Genomic DNA, 8,015 nt, shown 5'->3' on the forward strand with positions numbered 1-8,015 from the left:
AACAAATCACAGTTATAAAGGAAAACCATGCACAGGCTGTGTGTTGTGAGCCTTCAGCAGAGGTCATGAGGTGTCTGTGAAGATGATTTTTCATCCAAAAACATTATGAAAGGGTTCGAGCAGGATGAACATCCAGTTTTAGTTTGGGTGCACGGTGAGGATATCTACGTGTACACTGTAAGAAATGTCCGTAGAAATTACGGTAAAAAACTGTCAAATAGCAACAGTAAAATACCGTAAAATCAAAAATAGTATATCACTGTAGTAAATACACTGAATTACCGTAAATCAAGATACAGTAAATAACTTTAAATTTTACGGTCTTACTAAGTAGAAAATATGGAATTTTACTGTGAATGTTGTAAAAAGTTCGCAAAATTCACGGTAAAATACCATAATGTCACAAGCGTGTAATTACCGTAAAATTGACGGTATCATTCTGTCTGAATTACAGATTTTGCTGGTGTTTACGTTTAAATTTACGGTACACAACCATTAAATCATACCATCATTTCTATAGAAAGTAGAATGTTAAAAAGTATGGTATCAGGACAGGCTGTGGTCACGTGGGCATTGTTCGGGTCGATGTGAAGCACTTGATGCAATAGAAAAACTACATGTTGTCAAAACAGAATTAAGATAAGATTAAGATACTAAGTCAAAATAACATGTAATAGCCTATATGTAACATATATTTCAGAATAAATGTGCAAACATGGAGTTTAGACATAAATATATATTTTTTAAAATACAAACATGTAGTCTCCATAGCATACCTACACACAGTAAAAAAAAAAAAAAAAAAAAAAAAAGGAAAAAAAAGAAGAAGCTTGAGTCAGCTCTGGCTTGGGTGACCCACAGGTGACCCAGCAGTAACCATAGTAACCCATTTGTTGGGTCAACGGTTGGTTTGCTGCGCGCCACCAAGATCCGTTATTTTTGGCCGGAGCGCCGTTACAACCTGGTTACAACCAAGCTGCTCTGTTGTCAGCCAAAGACGACATAAGTAAAGTGGATTAATTTTATTTTTGATGGAAATGCCCCAGCTTCAGTCTGCAAAAAAGTCTGACTGCTTCAGCAACGAGTGTCGGTGGATCGGACTGGACTTTCTCAGGTTGGATCGATACCAACTGTCCGTGGAAAAGCTACAGATCAACTGTAAGTATTTAAAAATGAGCATGGTTTGTGTTACTTTGGCCGTTTAGCACATGAGCTAGGCTAACGCTAACGACCGTTATGCTAATACAGCTAACGGCCTATTGTTATGCTAATAACGCTAAACGGTCGTTATGCTAACGCTAACGGTGGATCGTTAAGCTAATAACGCTGACTACTATAGCATGAGACTGTAGCGTGAGAGACAGGACCTGAGAGTAACCAGAGTTTTTGTGTTTTCTAATCAGAGTAAAGTATGTGGAAGCTAGCACATGGAGATAGACGGTCTGAAGAGGAGCCTTGCTCTCATGGAGGTGCAGAAGTTCCTAAGGGAGGCCAACATCATTACTGTTAAGGTAAAGTTATGTGTTACTGTGTTTGTGTGGAAGAGGGAAAATACACCGGCCTAAAACTGCCTTGTTCAGATATCCATGTAGCTACTTCTATCCATTATCATTATTACTGAAGTGTTACATGAGTTCATTTTGTGTTCAACATATATATTTGTACAGAACCATCCCATCCTTAGTTGTACACATTTTTAACACTACAAAATCATTTTTCCTTCTCCTCAGCATGGTGCAGCTGGAGAATGCAAGGCAGCCTACTTTGCAGGAATGTGGCATGGCCAGTACATCTTCAGCGTTATCAACACTCAGCTTCAGTGAGTACATTTAAATTGATAGGCTTCTGAACTGGTGCTGCCATTAGCCTAAATGTTTTTGTTTCTTCATACCTGTCAAATATTTACATGGCCACATCAATAATTATGTCTCCCATTTATGTCTACAGTCTACTACCCTATTATCTGGAGTTCCTTAAGGATAAATCCTCGGAACTATCCTTATAAAAAAACATCAAAATCACTGATTTAATGTCAAATCCAAAGGATTGTGTGTTTTCAGCTGTAGCCTCCACAGTTTCTCCCTCAATCTCTCTCAATCTATTAGATCTGCTAAATCTGTTAACTGTTTTAAGCGCCCCCTGAAATCATATTTATTGGTTGGCCTTTCTATTAGATTTTTTAAACCTACTCTTCATTCACCATTTTTTTTTTTTCTGTTCCAACTTCTTTTATTAATGTTTTGTTTGTTGTTGTTGTTGCTGCAGGAAGCACTTTGCAACAGTGTGCTATATAATAATAATTATCATTATCATTAACAATGTTTTCTTTGTTGTCTTTCTTTGTCTGGTTGCAGAGAGGTTCATGCCAGTCCACAGTAAACACCTGATTGAAGACTGCTGGTGAATTTTCAAGCAGGAATGATGACAACACCTGCCCAAAGTTCCATGTTTCTTCAACATTGTTCCATGTCTGTATGAGACTCTGTCCCACCTGTCTTCAGTCAAGTCTGGACCCAATGACTCAAACACCAGTCTTGTCAAGGCTAATTAGAGGTAAGCAATGGTTTATGTCAGTGTAGCAAATGAGTAGATGCAAGCACAACTCAAACTTCACTCAATCGATCTCCCACAAATGCACGGTGCCAACAGCTTCATACAAACATACAGTAGGAAAAAATCAGTATTACGGACAGGATTCAGGATTTTGGCTGCAATTCGACAAGGGTGAAACAAATACTGATGATAATTTAGTCCTGAAAAGTGACAGTTTCTACCTTTCACACTAACACAGTAAAATAAATGAAATACTCCCGATGTCCTGCAAAACTATATTCCAGAGTGCTGGTTTCATTCTATGTATAGCTCATTGGAGCTCAGTTTAACAACAGAAGGCTGAATTTATCTCTGTAGGCACCATGCTCAGGCACTGCATCAATCTAACCTTTGCTTTGTTTCTGTTTTCTGGCTGCAGAGAGGATCATGCCAGTCTACAGTGGACACCAAATGGACAATATATGAGTCTTCAAGCAGAACTGGTGACTGCTGGATGCTTTAAGTTCCAGTTTCTTGAACACCATGTATATGTTAAGAGCCCTCTTCAGCCAAGTCTGGACTCAGTGACTCATTAGTGTTGATCAACACAGGGCAAGTGGCTCCTTTTTTCATTATGTTTATTTCTTCTATCGTGGACTATCCTTCTTCATATGTATGGACACACACTGTCTTTTCAAGATGTCAACACTGCCTTGTGAGTATACTGGACAAGTTCTGTTTTTCACAGAGAATGTGTATATGCAAAGAGAGGTTCTTAAAGTTTATCAATTATAGTCTGTACTTTGGTTTACAATGGGCTTAAAGGACAATTCCAGGCGAATTCAACTCGGGGGTGTATTTTCCTATCATTTTAGGTCTAAAAGAAGGAATCTGAAGATTTTCAGTTTAATCGCTCCCGTTTTGCAGTAGTTGCGTCTGTCCCCGCATCGCCACGGCAGCGATGAATGGGAGTGGATGTAAGTTCCGCTGTTTAGGCTGTTTCCAGCCCTCAAAGCCGCAAATTTTTCCCACAGACAGCGTCAGATGGAGACTCAAACATGCACCGAGAAGTTTATTTAAGCAAGCAAGCCGACATGTTTGTAAAACTAGATCTAATTCAAAGTCTCCCGGAGTCTCGCGCGAGACCCAGTTGCCGTGCTCGGTGTGTTCAGGTGCAGTAGGAAAGCTACAGTTTGTGTCATAAACACAGGAATATCAACTCTTTACTTGCTTCAAGTAAAAAAAACTTCTCGGCGTATGTTTGAGTAGCCACCTGACGCTGTCTGTGGAAAAAAATGTACACTTGAAGCAAGTCAAGAGTTGGTATTCCTGTGTTTATGACACAAACGATAGCTCCAACTGCACCTGAATACACCAGCACTGCAACTTCGGGCTCGCGCAAGACTCTGGGAGACTTTGAATTAGATCTAGTTTTACAAACATGTCGGCTTGCTTGAAGTAAATAAACTTCTCGGTGCATGTTTGAGTCTCCATCTGACGCTGTCTGTGGAAAAAAATTGCGGCTTTGAGGGCTGGAAACAGACTAAACAGCGGAATTTACATCCACTCCCATTCATTGCTGCCATGGCGATGCGGGGACAGACGCAACTACCGCAAAACAGGAGCGATTAAACTGAAAATCTTAAGATTCCTTCTTTTAGACCTAAAATGATAGGAAAATACACCCCCGAGTTGAATTCGCCTGGAATTGTCCTTTAATTGGTTATTTCCTTTATAATTTACCATTTGCATTTTCTGACTGTAAAATCTACGCCAACAAACTGTAATTCCATTATGTGTTGTACCGTATTTTTTACGGTGAAATTCTGGCAACCACAGCTGCCAGTATTTTACCGTGAATTTTGCAATAAAATACCGTACTATATCTTACAGTTTTACCGTGTTTTTTCACTGATGGACTGTAATTAGGTTTACAGTATATCCGTTATTTTTAAAAGAATTTACCGTAAACAGGTTTATATTATAACTGTTATTTTTACAGCAAATTACCGTAAACAAATAACAGTTCTCTACTGTGAAATTTACGGTTGCCAAAACAGCATACCGTAATGTGTAATACATTGTGACCGTATTTTCTACGGTAAAATTCTGGCAACCACAGCTGCCAGTATTTTACCGTAAATTCTACGGAATTTTTTTTACAGTGTATGATCTTGAACCTGCCTCAGGCAATTTTCAGATCATTTGCTGACGGCACAACAAAACTGTAATGTTTCAGGCCACATGTCAACTCTTAAGCCTCACACTCACTATCCATTTAGCTCCGTTTGGACTCCAGCAGGCAAAAACAAAAGTGTCTGATTCACTTTACTTTTCCTCGCTTTGCATGGCCGCCACTGCCACACTGATGAAGGCCGTGATGTTGAAACAAAACATTAAAGCTGTGAGTCATTAAACACAAAACACTGCACTGAAAAACACCGAAAAGCTCTGTAATTTGCTCTTAAACCATCATTTCAAGTGACTCCTAAAATGTCGTAATCCATCGTTTGAATAGAATTATTGATTATAGCAGCTTTAATGTGATTGTTGTGTTTTTCAACTTTCACTGTGATGAAAATCCCTCAAATTAGTTTCAGCCTAGATTTTTCAGGATAAACTCAAAGTCCCACAAGAAGGAGACCCGACGTTTCAGGAGCAGGTGGGAATTCACAGCACGAATCGTTAAAGTCGTCGAGACCCTCTGATGGCTATCAAACTCCTGACTGATGCTGGGGCCAGGGGCCTCGGGGGGCCTCGGGGTCCGCTAAGTCCTTCGGGGGCACAAAACGTCCCTCAGGCCAGGGCCAACTTGGGTCAGTTTACCATGCAGCAGTGCTACCGACCCAGGGCCCATCAGATAAGATGTTTCGGGACATTCCTGAGTGGGAGGCCCCCTCCTCCGGGGTCTGAGCAGGGATTCCTGCAGAGCGCTGGGGAAACGGCTCCAACTGGAATGCTGGGATTTGATTGATCCTTCGTAGGATCAGGCTAAAACCTACAGGAGCCGATGTGGAGCCCGATCCGGATTCTCCTATGGTCCAGGTACACAGGAAGAACCGGAGCTAATATTATGAGAGATTAATTGTTCTGTATCGTCAGCACTGTAGGCACTTAAGGACAGTTGTGTCGGCTCCAGCGGTGAAAACCCGTTGGACATGCTCTCGTTCGTTTAGACCTGAAGGCCGTCTTTTGTTTTCAGTGTCAGGGGGCTTTATTGCTGCAGTTTCAGTTTTCTGACTGCAGCGTTCGTGCTTTGTTGACCCGTGGCGGTGTGGTTGTCGCTGCTCATGCTTTACAAATCGTCCTGCTTGTTTCCCCTCGCTCTGTTTATCCCAAACATCCCACTGCTGCGGCCCACATGCAAAGCTGCAGCCCAGAGGAACTGTGTTCATTCCTCCAAGATTTTGGTCAAAGGTCAACCTCCTTGTTACATCGTCATGTTCTGCACAAAAAAAAACCTTATTGAAAACCACAACTCAGGTGATTATATAATTTAGATCCTCTGCATCCTGTGTCCCATGCTCTGCCATGTAACGTTGGCACCCTTGATGCACAGGAAATAAACATCTGCAGCGAAAACATTTGGTTTTCCCTTTGAAATGGAAGGAATGAAAATTGCCTTTTGACCTCATTAGGAGCAGAGGAAGCTGTGACCATAACAACGAGGTCCTAAAGGCCGGTGGTGGAGCACTGATCCTACATTAGTGAGCTAAGCTGCGAAAGCAAGTGACTACACGTATAAACTGTGAGGCTTTGCTGAAAAGAGCATCATTACGGAGGCACATGTGCACAGGCTTTAATGGAAAACGCCTAAACCCAGCTGAAAGGTTTCGGAGCTGCTAAACGCAGTGAACCATGCTGAAGTCACCGATGTCCTCAGAGAACATTGTAAGACTTGACGGGAATATATATGAGGACATTAGACAAAATAATTGAGAGACTCAATCTGTAGTCAAGGAAAACTGCCAAAATGAAACAAAATGGGACCAACCCCACTTTAAATGTATGGTTGAAATATAAACTGTGTCCCAATTCAGGGGCTGTATCCATTGGTAAGTGGGACGGTCCAGTTCAGAGCATTTCCTGATTGCATCTGAACACAATCAATGTCCTAACGTTCAACTTTTGAAAGCAGCGGCCTTTTTACACTTTCAACGGCTACTCAGCTCCTCGCCTCGAGCTATGCAGCCAGCAGCAAACTTACCATGGCTACAGCGCGGAGAAGCAGAAAGTCTTGGGATACGGGAGGCCACGAAGGACAGGTGCGTTGCGTCCTCCTTGGACATGCAGGCAGGAGAAGGCCAGGTTTGTCATCCTTTGAATTTGGACAGGCCTCGTCACGATGCTCGATGCACGATCAGCCTGTGAAGGAAATAACCCCCAAACTGAGACACAGATATGGACACAGATATGGTATATGGTTGAAACATGGATTGCAGACAGGTAGCAGATTCAGACACTGAGGAATTCCTTAATAATTTGGAAAGGAGAATATCTGATATCATAAAGAGGCCAAGAAAATTATCAAGTATGTGTTTTCACTTGTTTCACAGTAACTATATTTTGTGTTTAGAAGAAAACTGACACCTGATCCTGGTGAGAACAGTGGTTTTAGCGGTTTCTTTCTTTTCATAGTGACTTCAAGACCTGGACCGTGTGCATTTGTTTTACTGTGCTGTTGCAGTATTTATGATGGTGTCAGTGGCAGCGCTTTACTACAACCTACTGACTTCTCCAGCCAATCATTGTTCTCTGCCACACAGCGTCCAACTTCTATTCCTGTGGTTCAGTGGTGACAGAGACACCCTGGAGGTTTGATTTCTTTAAGGCTCAGTAGGATTTTGGAGCGGTGACTCACAGGCTTCAAAAGATACAGCTCATGAGTTTCTCACTAAATGGTTCAGATTGTGTTTCTGAGACACACATGCGTCTGAAATACACTCCTCACATCTGTCCTGTCCAACTGGCTCACAGAGGTTTGACGCCTCAGGACGAGCGCTACATCATTGTGATGCTCGCTAAAAATGTCAAGGCCAAAGTCAAATGCTCCAAGAAATGAAGCTCAAATGCATCTCCTCAAATATCTCCTCATGTTAGAGAAGTGTGTTTTAGTTTTCAAGTCCATAAATCTCACCCACACTTTCCTCTAAAATCATTTTTTTTATAACTATCCAACTATAATCTCTGCAGTGCAAAAACTTCACTGTGCAGTCCTTTCTGTCCCGTTCTTTATTCAGCCATGAAGTCCCTGTGACCCCTTCACTTGCTCATCTTCTGTTGATGCATGGCGTTTGAAGGGATAGTTCAACATTTTTGGCAAGTTGGCCCATTGCTATAATCCCTATAGTCATAGCAGTAGGTTTGTTACCTTTAATTGTCGTCGAAAGCTACTTTTAGAACGGCGGAGCAGAGCCGTGAGCTGCTCAGAGCTACAGTACGCTACGGAGGCTAATGGGATTTCTTGGTTTCCCTCATCAAAT

The 8,015-nt window shown here is 41.7% G+C and overlaps 1 long non-coding RNA gene across 1 annotated transcript; it reads left to right on the forward strand.

Moving 5' to 3' along the window:
• Positions 1-205: 205 nt before the first annotated feature.
• LOC311007931 lies at positions 206-4,641 on the forward strand. Its single transcript, XR_014596445.1, has 4 exons — positions 206-1,511; positions 1,731-1,819; positions 2,355-2,553; positions 2,972-4,641. It is a non-coding gene; the product is annotated as an uncharacterized lncRNA (long non-coding RNA).
• The last annotated feature ends 3,374 nt before the right edge of the window (positions 4,642-8,015 follow it).

Source organism: Trachurus trachurus, assembly GCF_905171665.1.
Source record: "Trachurus trachurus genome assembly, chromosome: 24".
NCBI classification, from domain to species: Eukaryota; Metazoa; Chordata; class Actinopteri; order Carangiformes; family Carangidae; genus Trachurus; species Trachurus trachurus.